Below are 21,688 nucleotides of genomic sequence, written 5' to 3' on the forward strand. Positions count from 1 at the left end.
ATTCAGTATGGCTCTATTCTATAGAATGGCTGGTAACTTAAAAGCAGGTGTAAGCCGACAATAGGCTAAATATTGGCTGCTTATAGGCTGGCGAGTAGATTTGTGCCAATAAGTGTCAGCAGGAACAAAGTGAGAATAGGTGAATGCACTGTTCAGACTGCAGACAGTTGGGCAGAAAGAATTCCAGTAAACTGCAGGCAAAGTAATTGAGGTTTTTTTTTAACAATGTAGGCAGTGAGAGTTGGTGACAGATGAGCCGTGATCTGTGTGTGGTGGGACAAGCTTAGTTGCTATGTTCCCAAAAGCATTGAACCCAGTATTAAAAGTCATGTTTTGATCAAAAACAGTTGGGGGGGGGGGGGGGGGGGGGGTGTTCCCTTGGGGGGCCAGCACACTCAAACTCAGACACAATTACATGATTGAGCAAGTAGGGCCTTTGTACCTATTTATGGTGACTTAAGGGCCCTTTCCCACCCAGCCTCAATTTTAGGCAGGTGGGTGTGGGTCAGAACAGGGTGGGAAACAGAAAAATAAACCATTTGCCATCTTGGGCAGGAATGGGTGGGAGGGAGCATCACTGAAGGCCCCTTCAGATATGGGGCATTCTCCTCTCTGGGACCTGGGAGTTTCCCCACCCTCGCCTTCCTGCCCTTGGGACTTGTAATGAGAACAGTCCTGGGACTTGGGCAGAGTTCTGTCGTACCTCTTCTGGCCACTCCAGCACTGTGCCTGGCAAACTTGTCAAGGCAGTCAGATTGGCTGACAGCCCTCCAAGTCAGGGCCCATCCTCTGCCAATTGGAGCTCAGTTGAATGTGAAATGGCAGTGGGCTTCTGCGCCAAGCACTTGCCATCAGGAAAACTTTGCCCGTGGAGTTTGTTTTGTGGAGAAGGGGCACCCTGTTTCCGCCCCCAGCCAATAAAAACACCTTGTTTTGAAGTCATGCCAGAAGGAAGTGACTATTTCTGGGCCTAATGGCTAAAAGCACCAATGCAGCAAAATTCAACACAGACCAAGATGTCCAGGTTTGATCTCTATTAATTGATTTCTGCCTTGTTGCTATTGTTGGCTGCAGTTACACTATGTGAGCCTCTTCCAGCTGTACATTTCCCTGGTGTGAGTTTAACCACTCATTTTCCCATTCTTTATCTCCAGTTGCCAGACGTGTTCTGGATGTCCAAAAATCTTGGCTGGTGTTCGGCCAATGGGACTGGGCAAAACTGATCTGACTGGGACAAAAACAGAAAATGCTGGAAAATCCCAGCACGACTGACAGCATCTGAGAGAGGGAGAAAAGAGCCAACATTGAAACCTTGGTTTCCCAGCATTTTCTGTTTTTTGTTTCCGATTCCCACAACCGCAGTATTTTGCCTTGATCCTACTGGGATATGTCCACCTTTCCCACCCCCATCTCATGAATGCAGGAGGAGGTTAAATACTCAGGGGGTTAACCCCAACGTGATTTTTATCATACAATAATATCAAGTAAAACAAATTACTGCAGATGCTGGAATCTGAAACCAAAAAATCAAATCCAGTTTTGTGTGTCCACTGGTCAACAGAAGGCATTCAGCCATCCTCTAGATGCATTGAGCACCTCCTGACTAGGAGGTGGGATTCAAAAGGTAGTTAAGCGTCTGAGCAATCCTGTACTGTATTCTTTCACATCCTGGACCTGTGGATGGCAGATTTTGTCAGGACAATAACCTTGGTTTTACGTCAGGGTTAACGGTATCTACAGAGTGTTCCTGCTGGTACTCTATGATCCTGTGGTTATTACTGGATTAGAACTTCCCTGTCACTGGTGTGAGGAATGTACAGTTAATTCCTTCAAAGCTCATTCACTGAGCTGCCTGGGGATTACACCATGCTAAAGCTTCGTTGAGGTAAGGTACAAATTCTTTATTAAGGCAATGAAGAGAAGTATGTTGTGGTTATTAGAATACTTATACCTGACCTAAGCAGTATTACTTTGTGGTTTTTTTTTAATGCCTTTCATGAGTTTAAAGTTTATTTATTAGTGTCACAAGTAGGCTTACATTAACATTGCAATGAAGTTACTGTGAAAATCCCCTAGTCGCCACACTCCGGCGCCTGTTTGGGTACACTGGGGGAGAATTTAGCACGGCCAATGCACCCTAACCAGCACGTCTTTCAGACTGGGAGGAAACCGGAGCACCCGGAGGAAAGCCGTGCAGACTCCACACAGATAGTGACCCAAGCCAGGAATCGAACCTGGGCCCCTGGTGCTGTGAGGCAGTAGTGCTAACCACTGTGCCGCCCATGACTAGCCTCAATCCTGTATTGTTCACTGTGGTTTACCACAGTGATCTGTTATCTGTTGTGGTTAACCACTGTTAGTTAGTATTATTACCTGTATATGTGACACATCCCTGTCGGCTCTGCCCAAGATTCCTCCCCCTGGTCCGTGTATAAAGGCGGTGGCTCCTCCCCCTAGCCTTTAGTACAGACCAGATCTCCGACAGGGATGGCTCCAAGTTCTTGCTAATAAAAGCCTATTTGTCTTGCTCACAACTAGTCTTGACTTGATAGTGCATCATTCACCTTTCCTGATGGCCGAATGAGCCACGTGGAAGAGGAAAGTTTGAAGTTTCATCTTCAACCAAGTTTGCCCATCTTGGCTGAACACTACAAGGTGTCCCAGTAAGCCTCGGGGGTTGGGTTGGGGGGGGGGGGGGGGGGCGGGTGTGGCAGGTGCCCTGGCAGGCAGCAGTGTTAAATATCACGAGCAGAAAACATTGTGAAGCTAGTTTGCGATGGCGCGGTACACACTCCAATAACTTTGCTGCTGTGTAATATCAGGAATGTGTTCAGCATATTTTTGAATATCATTAATACTTGTTGGAATCCTTCCCCCAAACTGAATTAATAGGCTGCACTGGTGTCTTTCACAGCAATATGTAAACATGGTGAACCTGGCGAGCCACACTTCCTCAGGACTTCAGGATCATTCACCTACTACTTGCAGCGCTCCTGGTACCAAGGAGTCTCTGTCAGGTTCATCTGCCAACAGCACTTCACTCTGGGTGGCATGTGGCTTCGAATTGGCTGCAAGGTAAAGCCCTGGTTTGTGGGGGAGAACTTGCACCCATGACTGGGATGCTGCAGGGGGTACTGGTAGGGAGGTTTTCGACATTACACTGTTGCCAGAGGCCTCGAGGTGGGGAGTGTCAAAGTCCACCTGGGTCATGGGCACATGTGTGCTCACAAAGAGTCAATGATTTGAGTGTCAGTATTGAGGGATCATGGAATGAGGGGAAACCTCAACATCCTGTTCCACCAGGACTTTGGGAGGAGTTTGTAAACTGGCATAGAGAGGGCCCAGCAGATCCGACACTGAGACCTCAGCACTGCCATCTTTCAATGTAAGGTGATGGGGCAGCAAACCCAAGGACAACCTCTGCTGGTGAGGACCTTTGGGATCATTAGTACATTGGCCAAGCAAAGGGCCACCCAAGAGATGCCCAGGTTATGAACCCTTTATTCACAATGCAGAAAATCAATGAAGGGCACTTCTGTGAGATTAATACTGATAAGTGGCTATGAACCACGAGTGGCTAGGGGCGGCACGGTGACAGTGGCCTCACAGTGCCAGAGGGACCTGGGTTCAATTCCGGCCTTGGGTGACTGACTGTGTGGAGTCTGTACGTTCTCCCCATATCTGCATGAGTTTCCTCCGGGTGCTCCAGTTTCCTCCCACAGTCTAAAGATGTGCGGGTTAGGTTGATTGGCCATGATAAATTGCCTTGAGTCTCAGGGGGATGAGCAGGGTAAATAACTGATGCTAAGGGGATAGGGCCTGGGTGGGATTGTTGGTCAGTGCAGGCGTGATGGGCCAAATAGTCTCTCTCTGCACCGTGTATGGATTCTGATTCTAACCCTTTGGTCACAACCTCGAAATTCCCCAGAGCAAGAGGGGAGTCAGCAGGTAACTTGACCAACCTTCAATTGAGTGTGCCCATGGGAAGTGACAGCTGCAGGCCCCAAATAATCTTATCTCTTGACAAAACCGATGGCAAAGGGTCCACTGTCCTCATCTAGAGGGTAGAGAGCACTCTGTGTGCAGGACCTGTTTTCGGGAGGGATTATTTGCCTGCGCTATTACCAAGTCTTTAATCCACCAGTGACTCATTAGTCATCACAGAAGGAACTGGGACCTTTGAAGCCTCATGCTGACTCGTGTTGTTCTCTCGTGCATGCTCGAGAACAGCAGCAGGAAGATGGATGCTACAGTGATTACAGGCGCCATTATTGCATACAGGCAAGAGGGAAGGGGGAGAAGACAATGGTGGCAGAGCCAGCTGCTCCAAAGACAGGTGATTTCCCCCTCAGGAACAACAGGGTCTGATCCACATACCGAGGTTGAAGCTCTCAGAAATGTCAATTGTAGCAAGACCCAAGGTGTACAGGACACTTATCACAGATGAGCATGTGTTGCTGATCCTCCATGTCCAAGGATCTAGTAACTCTGATTTGCCACATTCGCCAGGATTTGTGTCATGGCGACTGGGAGAACATCTATTGCCAATGGCCTCGGAAGATGCTCTTCTCCCTGCAGCATGCACGAGAGAACGACATGAGCCAGCACGAAGCTTCAAAGGTCCCAGCATCACCTTGAACTTCTACACCAGTAGCTTTTTCCACGGCTCTGCTAGGGACCACTTATGGGATCTCTTGGACTTCCACACGTAAATGCATCCAGGATGTAATAGATGCTCTCTTTTCCAAGGCATACAACTATATGTACTTTTGCAAGACATCAAGTAAGCCAGGGCACTGGGCTTCGCAACTATCTTTGGTTTCCCACAGGTGCAGGATGTCATCGACTGCACTCGTATGGCTCTACAATCTCCCTGGCAGCAAGCACTCCGATACATCAATTGGAAGGGTTTCCACTCACTAAATGTGCAGCTGGTGTGGAACCGCAACAAGAAAATCCTGCAGGTTTGTGCACTGTTTTAGTGGATACTTCCAGAATTCCTAAATCTTGAGCAAATCGCAGATCTTGAACAACGCAACATCCAGGGTTGGCTTCTTGGGCAAGTGTTGCTGACAAAGGACATAACTAATTATGCCATCCGGACACCACAAACCATCTCTAAGAAAAGGCATAATGATGCTCATATCGCTACCTGAATAATGAAGGCACATGGAGCACTCCATAAGCATCTTGAAAATCCATTGCCTGGACAGATCTGGCAGGTCACTGCAATGCAGTCCACAGAGTGTCTCAGATCAATCACGGCTTGCTACGTACTTCAAAATTTGGGATTGCAAAGTTGGCAGCAGCTGCCAAATGGTAAGCTAGAAGAGTTGCAGATCTCCAATGACAAGCTGGACAAATGGCAATTTTGCAAAAACCAAGGCTACAGATGAAGAGGCCATAGCACAGGCCATGCACGTGAGGCCCTTAGAACCACCAGAATCCAGGAGGAGCAGTGCTGATTATCCTCTGGATAATGCTATCCACCAGGGGCCCACATGAATTTCAGCATGGCTATTCTTGCTCTTCAACCATTCACTTCACTCTGTGCTTACACATGAGGCTCACATTGTCTTGATACTCTGAAGAATGATGAGACCTTGAAAGATGTCTTTTCCTGAACTGGGGTGCCAACTGGAGTAGGTTGTCACAGAGACCGAAGCTGCATTTTCTAGAGTCTATCTCGCATCCCCATTTGCAATAGCAATGGTTGGTCCTTGCTAGACTCATCATTTCATGCTTCCAGTGTCACCAGGCTCCTCCCATGCGATCCAGTAGCAGCTACTGCGCAACACATCGTCACATCGGGAATCCTACTGAGAGGTATCATTCAAGCCAAGGCTGCCAAGGACAGCATGCAAGCTTCCAGAGAACAGTTTCAACATGTGTCCTCTGTATCTCCTCCTCCTCATTACATTGAATCTAGCACTCGCACTTGGGGATGTTGACCTCCATTCATTCCTCGCCTGAGGAAGAAGAGTTTGCCTGCCAAACATTACAATACCTCCTCTTGACCACAGACTGTCCAACATCATGGCTGTCCCTGGGGATCTGCAGAAGACTCGGATATCGTGAAGCCTTCCAAGATTGCTATCACTTGATAAAGAGCTCATGTCAGACTCATTACATCCTCACTCCTATCTAATGGTTTCCCTCAGCATTGGTTCAATCCATTATAGGCACCTCCAGAGTTTGCTCTAAGGCTCCACAGTGCAATATCTCACCATTTACAATCGCTATCACTGAGCGAGTGCTTCAATCCCTACATTGTGAATAAAGTCTTGTGATTAGATGGACAACAAAGGTAATACCCTCTTGATGTAGCCATGAGTGGCAGGACCATAAGGTGACAGGGAGGAGTATGACGCAGGCTTATTGAAATAGCATGGTCCTCACCATTCATTGGTCAGTCTGCCACATATGTATTTGGAAACTCAAACTTGATTGGGACACAGGAGCGTACATGAGCACTGAAAGGATCATAGCTTGGAACTCCTGCTGCGTTAGAGAGCACATCTGTTTCAATATCTCTCCTTCCACTCTAGATCTTAATCTTTCCTGAAAGCAGATGAGCTGGGAGTACACATCCACCTCAATCTTTAGAGGCAAAAATTAGCAATGTATAACCCTGTAAAGCATGTGAACCTGGCTTTCCCAGGAGGAAACCTTACATGAAGGATGATGCAACACTGCAGTTGGGGATGATGTGAGAATGGGCACACACTGCCATGGAAGCGGAGAACAAAGGTAGGAGATTCCAGATGGCATTTGGGGGGGTGGAGGAGAAGAGGACCATGGTGGCACACTGATTTGACAGCAACACCACTCCAGAGAGAGGAAGCATATGCAAAAGCAGATATGAAATGTGTTACAATTTATCTACATTGAACGTGGTAAACACCCTTTCCGCTGTGGTGCACCTAACCGTACCGCTAACTCTTGGTGCTGACCCAACATCTACAGGGGAAGTGGAGGCAGCCTGCTGACTGCCAGGCCCTGTTATCTGTGATGACTTTGTCCAATGCCCTCTGGAAGGTCAAGAGCTGGAGAGCCCTGGCCTGCTTTGGGTGCCCTGCCGCAGGGCAGGTGCAACCTCATTGGTCTATGGAACTGGAGCTGATTGGGGGCACAGGCAGAGAGGATTGGGATCAGCTGCGTACTGCTAAAGTCTTGCACCTGCCGACCCCACCTGCCCCCCTCCTTGTGGCTGCTCAAGGGGCCCTGGCTGATATCTTTGAGAAGGGCAGCTGGAGTGAGATGGAGCTGCCCCACAACCCCCCCTCATCCACTGATGGATGCTACCAAAGGTGACAGTGAGGCAGCGCTACTCATGTAGCAGTGTAGGACGAATGTCTTGGACCAAGGTCTCCACAGCAGCCATCATTCTGCCAGTGTTGACCTGAGTGCATTGGCAAGCTGGCAGTATAACCTTGGACTGAACACTGACAGGCTCCACTGTTCGCTGCAACCTGCCACCTTTTCTTGATATTCCCTTACTGTCGCTGCAGCTCCAGCAACTGATGTTGGACCGAGAACTGAGACTCATCTGACTGTGGACTCCAACAGCCCACTGAGTGCCAGCAATTTCTGATGTCCTGGCTGCTGTGAACCAGATTGTGTATTATGCTCACCAGGTTATTACTCCAAGCCTGCTCCAGGTTAGGTCCCACTAAGGTGTACCTGTGCTGCTGGAGCTTGTGGGTGAGCACTCTGACGGGCCTTCAAGACTGTCTATTTCCATTTCCTCATCTGAGGCACCCTCTGACTGAGCTGAGGAGCAGTCTTGTGGGTCCTCTGGAGTGCTCTCCAGATGTACCTGTGAACAAGAGTTGAGAAAATTAATATATGGAGGAAAAATTGAAAAGAGGACAAAGCACTTGGTGTCATTGTCTGTGGAATGAGCTGGTTCAGGATCCTTACTTGGGTGTTTGCCACCCACTTTTCCAAGGCCACAGGCACACACCATGGTGTGTGTGTGTGTGCATAAGACCATAAGACATAGGAGCGGAAGTAAGGCCATTCGGCCCATCAAGTCCACTCCACCATTCAATCATGGTTGATTTCAACTCCATTTACCCGCTCTCTCCCCATAGCCCTTAATTCCTCGAGAAATCAAGAATTTATCAATTTCTGTCTTGAAGGCGCTCAACGTCTCGGCCTCCACAGCCCTCTGTGGCAATGAATTCCACAGACCCACCACTCTCTGGCTGAAGAAATTTCTCCTCATCTCTGTTCTAAAGTGACTCCCTTTTATTCTAAGGCTGTGCCCCCGCGTCCTAGTCTCCCCTGTTAATGGAAACAACTTCCCTACATCCATCCTATCTAAGCCGTTCATTATCTTGTAAGTTTCTATCAGATCTCCCCTCAACCTCCTAAACTCCAATGAATATAATCCCACGATCCTCAGACGTTCATCGTATGTCAGGCCTACCATTCCTGGGATCATCCGTGTGAATCTCCGCTGGACCCGCTCCAGTGCCAGTATGTCCTTCCTGAGGTGTGGGGCCCAATATTGCTCACAGTACTCCAAATGGGGCCTAACCAGTGCTTTATAAAGCCTCCGAAGTACATCCCTGCTTTTGTATTCCGAGCCTCTTGAGATAAATGACAACATTACATTTGCTTTCTTAATTACGGACTCAACCTGCAAGTTTACCTTTAGAGAATCCTGGACTAGGACTCCCAAGTCCCTTTGCACTTTAGCATTATGAATTTCGTCACCGTTTAGAAAATGCATGTGCAAACTAATGACCATTATCATCGTTTCCAAAGACAGAGTGGTGATAGTGGACCTCCAGCCAGAGTGGGGGTAGTGGACCTCCAGCCAGAGTGGGGGTAGTCCAGAGTGATGCTGATGTACTTTGGGGCAGCAGTCTTTTTTTGGGGCTATCTCCTCTCTCTGCATCCTGTTGCGTCCGAGACGAGGCAGCAGTGATGTGATGGAGTGTGGCGGGTGAATCGAAGGCTGCCCACCAATGTTCTGGCGTGTTTCCCATTGAGTTCTGCAGCAGACAAAATGGGGCAAAAACCTGCCGTTGCAGCTGGGAGGAACCTGGCCCACTGCAGCAGCAAAGTGCACAAGTTGGAAAATTCCACCTTCTGATTTTGGCCTGATCTGATGGTTTGTGTTTATGGACTTTGGCTGAAATCAAATCTATCCTTGCCTAATGTGATGTTCTGGAGAGTCTGAGAACTTGGCAGCATCCCCTGAATGTTTGTACATAAACAGAAATGATTTGAATTATGTACTGGGCCATAAAGGCTTTCTTTAGCATCACAGTAAGAGTCAACACCTTCCAGATGCAAGAAGGTGGATGAAGTAAACATGCCTAGCCCTTCCTCCCGGAGTTGAAGACTTGAGCCACTACACAAAGAATTTCACACCTTAGCTTTTGGGTGGGGCACAGTTCTACCCGAATACTGTCTTTACTCGGTGTTTGTGTAGAGAGATTTCACTTGAAGACCAAATCTAGGGGCAATAAATGTAAAATATTAACTAATAAATACAGTAGGGAACTCGGGGGGGGGGGGGGGGATGTCTTTACTCCGACTGGTTAGAATGTGGAACTTGTTACCATAAGAACTATTTGAGGTGCATTTACAGGAAAGTCGGATTATTGCACTAAAAGAGGGGGAAAGAATAAAGGGTTTTGCTGAGGGTTTGGGAGGAGACTCGCGTGGAGCAGAAACATCTGCGTTGCTCATTTGGGCCAAAAGCCTCTTTCTGTGCTAGACATTATATGTGAAATTGCGCAGCCACCTTCTGTTTATAAAACCTGAGGCATTTTACACTGAAAACGTAAAAATGCAATTGCCTTGGAGATTGTCAAAAAAAACCCCCCACAACTTATAATTTCCATCATTGAAAGAGGGAAGATGCCATGCTTCACTAATGCAGGCACTTTAGGATAGCTGTTGTACAGATTAAAGTAAACTCTTTTTTTTTTTTCCTGCTGCAACAATGGGTGTCTGTGGTGAACCATCGTTGGTTCCCACTAGATAGTGCTGAGCCAGGGTCTGGCCAGTACTACAAGTATGTATATATGTTGGGCTTAGGGATGGGTTGTTCTACTTGTTGCTGTTGGGGTTAGGGTGGGGTTGTTACACCTTTGTATTGTAGTGTTGTGGTACATCCCAGTCGGGCTCCGCCTCCTGGGAGAGGTATAAAGGTCCCTGCTCTGGCTGGGACCCCTCAGTCTGGGATCGTGTATATAATTGGTAGCTGCCTTGTTACAGCAAATAAAAGCCTTTATTTCCTGAGCATCAAGCCTCGTGTATGATAACGCGCATCAGTGTCAAACCAGGAGTCAGTGGATACTTGCTTTCTCCTGAACTGGTGTGATAATTCGGCTTCTGAAGTCTACTAGTCTAACCTCCCCCCCCCCCCCCCCCCCCCCCCCCAACCTTGGCCCAAATTTAAAGGCCTCCCCTCAGCACCAGCCATGCTGTGGATTTGCACCATCAGACAGAAGGTTGTGAGCTGGAATTCCTATAGGGAATCTCCTGTAGCCTGCAATATTAAATGTGGCTAGAATGGAACCCGAGTCCGAGAGAGGAAAGTTTTTTTTTTTAATAACTCTTGTCAGGGAGGAAAAAAAAAAACCTCAAACACCAATAAATCAGATTAATGTCAAATTTCATCACCACTATTCTGCTTCCTGCCTTTTTTTGCTTCAGAATAAATATCTATCTGCACTTAAACCTTCAACTATTGTACATCACAGCACTATACTCTGCTGAAATGAAACACAAATATATTTACAAAATTATTTCCAGTTCTGCTGCAGAAAGAGGCTCTTGGCCCAAATGAGCAATGCAGATGTTTCTGCTCCACGCGAGTCTCCTCCCAAACCCTCAGCAAAACCCTTTATTCTTTCCCCCTCTTTTAGTGCAATAATCCGGCTTTCCCGTAAATGCACCTCAAATAGTTCTTATGGTAACAAGTTCCACATTCTAACCCGTCGGAGTAAAGACATTTTTCCCTGAGTTCCCTACTGTATTTATTAATATTTTACATTTATTGCCCCTAGATTTGGTCTTCAAGTGAAATCTCTCGACCCAAACACAGAGTAAAGACAGCTTGTGGTTGAATGTACAGCTTAATGTTGTAAAATATTTGTTTTTCACCTCATCTATTGTCCATCTATCTCGGTGCAAACATTTCAGAATCCTCCTCTTTGTTTGCCTATCTCTTTGTGGCCTTGCTCTCCCTTTACCCTAACTCCCTTGCATCCCAGCTCATAGCCTCCTGCTTTTGAGTGAGAAGTATACTGTAAGATATATGGCCACCCCCCAGTATTATTGAACATGAGGACAGAAGATATAGCAGCAAGGGTAGACCTTACAACCCATTGGGTTCCACAATTAAATGTGACCATGGCTAACCTTAGGCTTTAACTCCTTTTTCCTGTTCGCTCCGTGTATTCCTTAATTCTCTGAGAGACTAAAAATTGATCCATCTCAGCCTTGCATTTATTCAACAATGGAGCATCTGCAACCATCTGGGGTAGAGAATTCCAAAGATTCACAATCTTGAATTTCTCCTCATCTCGATGCAGTTGACCAAGGAAAACCAGTGGATGTGGTCCATTTAGACTTTCAGAAGGCTTTCGACAATGTTTCACATAGCAGACTATTGTGTAAAGTTAAAGCGCATGGGATTGCGGGTAGTGACATGAGATGGATAGAAAGCTAGTTATCAGACAGGAAGCAATGAGTTGGCATAAATAGGTCTTTTTTCTGATTTGGCAGTCAGTGACTAGTGGGGTATGGTGGGGATCTGTGCTAGGAACCCACTGTTCATTATAGATGATTTGAAAGAGGGAACTAAATATATTGTCTCCAAATTTGCAGATGATACACGGGTGGGTGGGTGAGTTGTGAGGAGGATGCAGAGATGCTTCATGATTTGGACAGGCTGAGTGAGTGGGCATATGCATGGCAGATGTAGTATAATGTGGATAAATGTGAGGTTATCCACTTTGGTAGTAATAGGAAGACTGATTATTACTTGAGTGGGTGTAAATTGAGAGATGGATACTCAGCAAGACCTTGGTGTCCTTGTGCATCACTTGCTGAAAGTAAGCGCGCAGGTACAGCAGGCAGTGAAGAAGGCAAATAGTATGTTGACCTTCACACCGAGAGGATTTGAGGATATGGATGTTTTGCTGCAATTGTATAGGGTGTTGGTGAGGCCAGACCTGGAGTATTGTGTGCAGTTTTGGTGTCCTTATCTGAAGAAAGATGTCCTTGCTATAGAGGGAGTGCAGTGAAGATTTATCAGGCTGATTCCTGGGATGGCAGATCTGTCATATGGGGAGAGACTAAGTTGGTTAGGCTTATATTCACTGGAGTTTAGAAGAGTGAGGGGGCATATCTCATAGAAATGTGTAAAATTCTAACAGGATTGGACAGGGTGGATTCAGAAAGAATGTTTCCAATGATGGGGGAGTCCAGAGCTAGGCGTCATAGTTTGAGGGTAAAGATTAACCCTTTTGGAACTGAGGTGAGGAGAAATTTCTTTACCCAGAGAGTGGTGAATGTGTGGAATCCACTACCACAGAAAATAGTTGAGGCTAAAACGTTACGTGATTTCCAGAAGCAATTAGATATAGCTCTTGGGACTAAAGGGATTAGGGATATGGGGGGGGATGGTGGGATCAGGATATTGAATTCAATGATCAGCCAAGATCAAAATGAATGGTAGAGCAGGCTCCAAGGGCTGAATGGCCTCTTCCTGCTCCTAGTTTCTATGTCCTTGGTGATCAGCCCCTTTATCCTGAGATTGTTTCAGTTCGAGAATCTAAAACCGTGACAGAAGCCCCATCTTTCTCAACTTTTCTGCCTTAAACCAGCTGCTACCTCAAGCACATCTCCCCTGTCTACTGTTTGCTTAATAGCAGGAGCTTTTAATCCCGTCACTGTACAGGAGTTAAACTCAGCTGATTTTTAGTCTTGTGTGCAGCCGAGATTTTTTTAAAAAAAAATTGCAAGTACATTTGGTTGGATGTAGGTGGGAGCCAAGCATAACGTAAAATTCAATTGGAAAAATGAGTTTATTTGCTCAGGGTATAGGAAATACTGGCACCCCTTTTTGAATTCAAATCCTGACGCCTGCACTCCTTTACTGGAGTATTTAATTTGTCCAGACTCTTCAATTAACTGGTAGCGAGAGAGATCACTGCTTATTCACGGGTTCGCACAGTTGCCAAAAATGTGTTTATCCATGAATTGCTGAAGTGAATTCTGGCGTTCTGATCTACTATCACTTCACAATGAATAATTGAGAATCATTTGTAGGTGCAAACTTTATTCGGTAGACAATAAAAAATTTATTGTGGACATGCTATCAAAATCTTATCTAGCTACTTCAGTCAATAAATATACCCTTTTTGGAGACAGCTGGAACTGACTCTTGCATCTCTTAGATTTAGGCATCAGTTGAAATATCCAGTTGGTGGTAAAGACCATTGGCCAATTTTTAACCCAATCCATCTAGAGGCAAGTAGATGAAAATTTAAAAGCATTCAGTTACTTACCTGCCTGTGGTGAACCATAGTTGGTCACCACTACGAGTACTGAACCATAGATAGTCAGCACTATGGGTAGTTGTAGATATGTTACTGTTGTCACTGTTGGGGTTAGGGTTGGGCTGTTCTACCTGTTATTGTTCGGTGGTACACTCCAGTTGGCTCCGCCTACCTGGAGGAGTATAAAGGTCACTGCACTGCCTGGTGACCCTTTAGTCTGGGATTGTATTGTATATAGTGTGCTCCATTCTTGTTAGTAATAAAAGCCTTTATTTCCCGGGTACAATCTAGCCTCCCGAGTGATTTAATCGCGCATCACTGCCCTAAAGCATTGAGGAATTGGCTGACTTACAATTTATAACCTGCTCAACTGAGCAATTGCTAGGGTACCAATTGGTAAGTCAGAGTCCACTTTTATGCTGGGACCCTTTAATATCCTGAGAATCAACTTGCACGTTTAACCAGGTGGAAGTGAGATTCCATGAGGACAGCCCAGTGAACAAAGTGGATCATTGCGAGAAAAGGCCGAAAAAAGCTAAATTAAAACATTCTTTTGAGACCAAATGACTGGAAATCAATGACTGTTAAAAATCCAAGCCTCAGTGTTTAGCACTTCTCAAAATTGGTACAGGGATGCTTGAGTAGTTAGTTTGCAAGAAATGGATTGTAAATACTGAGTTTTTGTGTTTTCCAGGATATGTACATCAGGAAATAAATGTTAATTATTTTGACCGTTAATATTTCATTGCATTGTTCTAGAAGGGCTGTCCTTTTTAGAAACTCAATGTTTTCTTCCCATGTATCATAAAATAGAACAATTGAATTGTTATAGAAAATAGTGTCAGGTAACATTTATTCTTTCTGCATGAGAAACATAGGATGCAGGGTGGGAAGACAAGGGTGTAATGGAATCAAGGGGCTAGAAGGGGTTGAGGTAAGTTATCATAGAATCATAGAAACCCTACAGTGCAGAAGGAGGCCATTCGGCCCATCGAGTCTGCACCGACCACAATCCCACCCAGGCCCTACCCGCTAATCCCTTTTTTTTACCCGCTAATCCCTCTAACCTACGCATCCCAGGACTCTAAGGGGCAATTTTTAACCTGGCCAATCAACCTAACCCGCACATCTTTGGACTGTGGGAGGAAACCGGAGCACCCGGAGGAAACCCACGCAGACACAAGGAGAATGCGCAAACTCCACACAGACAGTGACCCGAGCCGGGAATCGAACCCGGGACCCAGGAGCTGTGAAGCAGCAGTGCTAACCACTGTGCTACCGTGCCGCCCTATGATCTAAAGTTTATTTACTAGTGTCACAAGTAGGCTTGCATTAACAGCACAGTGAAGTTACTGTGAAAATCCCCTCGTCACCACACTCTGGTGCCTGTTCAGTTACACTGAGGGAGAATTTAGCATGGCCAATGCACCTAACCATGTCTTTTGGTCTGTGGGAGGAAACTGGAGCACCCGGAGGAAATCCACGCAGACATGGGGGGAACCCGCACAGACAGTGACACAAGCCAGGAATTGAACCCGAGTCCCTGGTGCTGTGAGACAGTGGTGCTAACCACCGTGCCACCCCCATCTAAATCAAATCCGAGTGTGCTTGAGGGGCTGAAGTGTTCCTGAAAAGAGAAATAGCACTACTTCACTTTTTTGAATTTAATTTTTTCCAGGCTTTATATCTGCAAAATGGAGTCATTGTTCTTGTGAATTATAGCTGCAGTTTGTTCATAAAGACACTTTTTAACAAAATGGGTCTTGAAACAGGCTCTGAGTACTTGTGGTTGAACCAGTTATAAATGCATTGTAAAATACACCACTAATCTTGCTTTTATTATCAATGTCAGCTTTTATAGAGGATACTTGTACAATATTTGCTGTTGTCCAGGCACAGAATATAACTTTACTTTTCAAAGAGTGGAGTTTTTTTTGGAAGGTTTTTGTTTTTCTGAAGTTTATCTGCTATCTGTCAATCGAGCATTAATTTCATGCAATCATTGCCTCTGGCACTGGCACTGTCCCAGGCTCAGAAGAAATAAAGCTGCCATTCAAGATCTTCCCACTATGTGTTTTAATAAAAGACTTGGGAATGAATTATAATGTCGCTGAACCTCCCTCAATGGAGTTCTCAGTATCACTAACGGATCTCTGCCTGTGTAATTAACACTCTGCCTCATTGGTCTGGGAAAATAGGAACTGTTTCGAAACATCCATTTTGTTTTCATCGACATGATTTGAAAATGGAGATTGTAGCTTCTAACGTTACATTTGGAGATGGATCATAATGAGCACATGTTAAACTTAATAGCGCGGTGAGCAGCATTTTCTGAATGACAAAATTGTTCATTTTCATTAATGTAACGCGAGACTTCTGCATACCTCAATGAATTGATGCAGCTGCAATAGCAGAAAACCTATTCTGTGTCTGCAGGATTGTGGGAGTTGAAGGCAATTTTGACCCAAGTTGTTAGTTTGAGTATTTAAGTCAACGGATGAAGTTTATTAACCCAAGTGGTAAAGAATTTTCTCTTTATGCTAACAACAGCCTTCTGCGCAAGGCTTCATTGCTTCATGTGATGTGTTCTGCATTGTCAGTAACCATGGAGACCATGATTTAGAGGTTTTGGATGGGAGGATGTAGATAGATTTTTTTGCTGCTGCCCTGTGGATTCACAGTCGCATTGTAAAGTGTGTTGACTTCACAACTGAATTTGAGCACTGACTGTGTCAGTCACTCAGGTTGCTTTGCTGTTCCTCTTCTGACAGCTAAAACACCGATGCAAAGGAATCCATTTGAAGGAACTGAGGAAAAAGCCAGATACTGGTAAGGTTTAATTTTCCTGACAAACTGATCCTATTGCAGTAAATCAATAGTCACCTAATTTGGAACCCTTTTTTATTTGTCAAGGTTACTAGGTCATTCTTGCATCTTTCAAAAGCCGTTGAAGTGATTTTCGCAATATTTGCAGTTGCCAGTCAAATTGGATTAATGAGCCATCGGATTAAACAAGACAGATGGCGATGTGTGTACTCTGAGGAGAAGTAAATTTTACAAAGTGCTTTAAATAGCCTGAGATGCTGTTTGTGTGTGTGTGTAAAATCAATTGCGTGCCTCACCTAGATACTAATATATATTTGTAGTCATTGAAACTGAAGCCTCGCGCAGAGTGTAAGCAGCAAATTTCACCTCTGTTGGATGTTGTAGCCTCATAATATAGCAGCGAATTGTGAATGAAAATATCACTAACAATGTTGTATTAAAAATACCCAGTGCTCCTTCCTGTTTTGTCTTGGCTCTGATGTCTAAGCCATTTTTGTTTTCCTCCTCCTTGTATCAACAAGAACTGCAGCAAAACATTGTACCCCATATTTTACTAAAGCTTAATGATCATGTCACATGAAGTACAAACGATGCCTTTATCTTCACAAACTCAAAATCTCCATCATGCTGAATATCTAATATGGTTAAATATTGTTGTAAACAGTCCGTTCTCAGGTACTAAGCATTTTTTTTTCCCTCCCTCTTTCTGAAGGTACTGATTTTTAGACTGGGGTTTTGCATTAGGGTCAGCAACTTGGGTTTGGAGGCATTTCTGGAGACTTGACCACATGATGCCTGGTCACATGACTTCTGCAGATAATATTGCATTAACCTTGTAAAGGTGGGTCCCTTGTACTAGAGTATTTCTTTTGCTTGGGGGTTTTGTGCTAGCGGCTGTTGAGATTTTTCAAGGTTTGGGAGCTCGGGTTTAAAAGGGGAGATTTTGAGGGTGGGCTGGAGGTGAAATGGAGGAAAGCCTCAATTGCCAAATCACTCCCCCCCCCCCCCCCCCCCCCCCCCCCCACCGGCCAAACCCCACTTCAATTCCCTTGTGGCTGCTCGAAGTACAATCCAGGCACTGCTGTCACCGAACCTAAGTTTCAGCAGTAGCCAGTGATGTGATGGAATGGACAGGAGTTGGGCAGCACAGCACACAGTGGTGCAGAGTTTAAACCACGAGTCAGTCCCCCCCAGGCTGCTGGAAGCAATGTTCAGGAGGAAGAATCCAGGCTCTCGGGGACCTCCTGGTTATTCTGTGGTGTTGGGAACCTTACTGTAAAAGCAGAGTTGTCAATTTGTATGATCATAAGCCATAATTTAGATATTCAGCAATCACAGAAGCATAACTGAGATGGGCAAGTAAAACTGCTGAACCCACTAATATCCAGGGGCATCCAGGCCGATTTGTCCTTGCTTTAAAAAAAAAAGACAATCACATTATCATTTGATGTTTTTAAGTTTCCTTTGTACTTTGATTTCTGTTCGGGCTGTTCCCCCTCTTTTTGGGGAGTTGCCCCTTTTACTTTGTCCTGATTTAATCTGAGTTTGTTTATTTGGTTTGACCTAAAAAGAGGGCAGCTAATTGGGCACAGAATGGGACTTTGGGGACCTTCTTGGCCCAGATGGCTTCCCTTTGCGCAACAGTGAAATGAACATTGAGGACACAGGAGGACACCTTTTCTGACCATTAGCTTGAACAAAGCACAGTTAAACAATCTCTCATCGGCCAATTGACAAATCCCCAAATCTAACAGCTGTAACAGTGGAGCCATCTTCATTGATACATTGGGCTACATGTTGTTATATCTCCCCATTACCATTCGGCAGCACTACTGCTTCACCTGTTTAATTTAATCACATCACGCAGTGGAACAGCTCATGAGAGCGGAGGAGTTGGTTAATGCAATGCAAGCCTTTAGCCATCAGTTTAGACAGATGAGTAGAAATCGGACACAGGATTTATGTGGTGATTGGTTTCTTGTGAAGGAGCTTCATTTCAATGTTGGCAACTTTGCTGCATTTTAGTTTTATTATACACAGGCCTGGATTTTATCCTCCTGTGACATGGGTATGAATGGGATAGGGGGAAGGAAGAATGTGGGTTCGGGGCGGAGGGGGGGGAAATGCGCGAAATCCTGCAAGTAGCTTTCCCACTGCCTCCTGACCAGTCTGAACTTTAACTGCAAGAGGCAGTGGGCAACTTGGCTGCCCTGGGCCTGTCGTGGTCCTAGTGTAACCCCCTGCTGACCATTATATGGGGGCTACTATTTAAATATTCAATCAACAGGATCCCGAATTCCTAGCGGTTGATGTTGATTTGGCTAATTCCCTGTTTACCCATAAATGTCAGTACTGTAATCGGGATATCAAAAATAAATTTAATAACACATATAATTAACAGACATAAAACAGTGAGCTCTGATCGATAACCGTTGGGGGCCCTCCGTTGGTGCACATATAGGGAAACTCATCCTCCGTAACACATTCGTAGATACTGATCCAGTTGGACTGTATAGTCCCCACCAGTTACTCACGACACCCACACACAGTCCAGAAGAGACACACGTGTGGAAGATGATGCCGCAGGAGGCAGAGGTGCCGCGAGCTATCCGTGCAGCAACGTAGGTCGAGTGCGCTGAAGGCTGTCCTCCTCGGCAGTAATGAAAAGAACAGGCAGGGGAACGCCTGGCTGCCTCTCACTCCAAACCGAATTCTCCCTGCCTGGAAAAAGCTCTCTCTCTCTTCAGCTCTCTGCACCTTCACTTCCTGGCGCCTTTTTATTTCCTCCCCCCGCCCCCAGAGCAATCCCATTGCCCCAGCCCACATCACTCAACCAACAGCATCCTGTTCACAGCACCCACCCGGCAAACAGGACACTGAAGCCCACCAGGGACAAAGAACACTGGTAACTGTCTTCCCCACAAATTTTCCTCAGTCCCTTACACTAGTCTGACCAATTAATAGCTGGGGTTCTCCCACCCACTACCAGCATTTTACTTGCCCTGGGGGGATGTCTATGCCATGTAAGAATCCCCCACAGCCTTAGCTGTGTGGGCTGGTGTTAGGTGAGGCATACTGAGGAAGGGGCAAAGCAATTGATGCTGCTTGCAAAGTTAAAACTCTGCAGGACAGTCGTCAGGACTGTGGGCAGAATTTCCCTCTTTTTCTTCCCCCACTGCCCCCCCCATTCTGTTTTTTAGATGGTGTGTAGGGACTGCAGGGCCTGTAACTCTATGGAGTTTTTAGTAGGAGCTCTGGGAGTTGGGTCTGGATTTTTGCACATTAGCCAATTAGAGGGCACCAGCCATCCTGCGGGACTCCTCCAGACTTAAAATTGAACAACAATGTTTCTCAACCACCACCTCTGTTCAATCAGCTTTTGGTTTCCTCTATTCCATTTAACCCTTACACTGAGCAGACCCGGCTTTGCTTGTGGAAAGGTCATGTGGTAGAAGAGACTTTTCCTGTCTTGTCTCTTGAGTTTTTAAAAATTCATATTCCCCTAGAGGATTTTTAAAAAAGTTTTTAGTTGGCTATTGCAAACTAGACTTCAGTTGATCCTAAAGCCCAGGTGCCATTTTAAGTAAGTTGGGCCCAATTCCAGGAGGAGGTGGGAAGGGCATCTGAGGCGATCACTGAGAATAATTCGCTTGGCTGCTGAAGTGTTAAAGTTGTGTCCATTACATTAATGTTTAAGAGAAGTCGGTGATGGTTGTTAGCTATCTTTGAACACGTATACATTGGGGATAGTTGGGACACTGGGATGGGTTGTTGGAGAGGAGAGCTATGAGACTGAACAAGTCAATAAACTCAGTAAGAAAAGCTTTGTGTCTTGTTTTCAACTTCACCAAACCGCTTGGATCCTGTTAACGTGGCATTCCCCTTCTCTAAAATCACCTGACCTTTGTGAGCACTGTCTTGGGCCTCCTGCTCCTTGCTGCTGGTGAGTTTGCCATTGGGCACCAACATTACTGTTGCAGGTTAACATGTCCTGGGACCTGAGTTATGTCATTAGGTCTCAGGAGACCCTCATTCACCTGGGGCTACCCAGAATGCACCTGTGGTATGTGCTGTATGGATCTGGTGAATGCCACGTTGCCCATTTTAAACCCTCCCCCAGCAAACCCTATTTTGTGGAAAATGTGTTATCGCCTATTCCCTCCAACAATATGTTCATTTATGGGAATAGTGTTTTGTATAGACAGGCAAGGTAGCACAGTGGTTAGCACTGCTGCTTCACAGCTCCAGGGACCTGTGTTCGATTCCTGGCTCGGGTCACTGTCTGTGTGGAGTTTGCACATTCTCCTCGTGTCTGCGTGGGTTTCCTCCGGGTGCTCCGGTTTCCTCCCACAGTCCAAAGATGTGCGGGTTAGGTTGATTGGCCATGCTAAAAATTGCCCGTAGTGTCCTGAGATGTGTAGGTTAGAGGGATTAGTGGGTAAATATATGGGGGTAGGGCCTGGATGGGATTGTGGTCGGTGCAGACTCGATGGGCCGAATGGCCTCTTTCTGGACTGTAGGGTTTCTATGATTCTATGATTTGGATTATAATGTAATTGAACATGGATATATTGACATTGACTAGAAACCAATGGTAAGTAAAATGTTAGACTGTCAAAAGACCAAGGCAGACACACATGTGTTATTATACTTAACAAAAATTAGATAGACAACAGAGTGACTTTATAGGCAATTTTGGAATCAACAATGTTGTTGTGCGTCTGGTGTCATATATAGGTCAGATCTAGTCAGTGCTGCAGATTTCCTTCCTGAAAGAACATGAGTAACCTAGATGGATAATTAAATAACGCAACAATTTCATGGCCAACATTACTGATTCTTTTTAATTCCAGATTTATTGAGTTAATTGAAATTCAATTCTCTAGCTGCCATGGTGGGATTTAAAGTCTTGTCTCGAGTTATTCGTACAGACTCTAGATTATTAGTCTAGTGACATCACTAGACTAATAATCTAGGCCAGTATTTGTTGTCCATCCTGGAGGGCAATTACGAGTCAACCGTGTTGCTGTGGGTTTGGAGTCACATGTAGGCCAGACCAGGTAAGGACCAAGGATTTCATTCCCTAAAGGGCATTAGTGAACCACATGGGTTTTTATGACAATTGACAATGGTTTCATGGTCATCATTAGACTTTTAATTCCTTTTTATTGAATTGAAATTTCACCATTTGCCATGTTGGGATTTAAACCCGGGTCCCTAGAGCATTAGCCTGGGTCTCTGCATTACTAGTCCAGAGACAACCACTACACCACTGCCTCTCAATCACTAAGATACTGCATCTCAGTCTCTCAACAGCAGCACTAGTTCAC

The 21,688-nt window shown here is 45.5% G+C and overlaps 1 protein-coding gene across 1 annotated transcript in view; it reads left to right on the forward strand.

The window, feature by feature from the left end:
• The first annotated feature begins 1,858 nt into the window (after positions 1-1,858).
• The window catches only part of pacsin1b (protein kinase C and casein kinase substrate in neurons 1b), a 263,525-nt gene continuing 243,695 nt past the window's right edge, over positions 1,859-21,688 (forward strand). Inside the window, exon 1 of the mRNA XM_078197783.1 lies at positions 1,859-1,885. The gene's annotated coding sequence lies outside the window, so the exon portion shown is untranslated. The remainder of the gene's footprint in view (positions 1,886-21,688) is intronic.

Source organism: Mustelus asterias, chromosome 25 (assembly GCF_964213995.1).
Source record: "Mustelus asterias chromosome 25, sMusAst1.hap1.1, whole genome shotgun sequence".
NCBI classification, from domain to species: domain Eukaryota; kingdom Metazoa; phylum Chordata; class Chondrichthyes; order Carcharhiniformes; family Triakidae; genus Mustelus; species Mustelus asterias.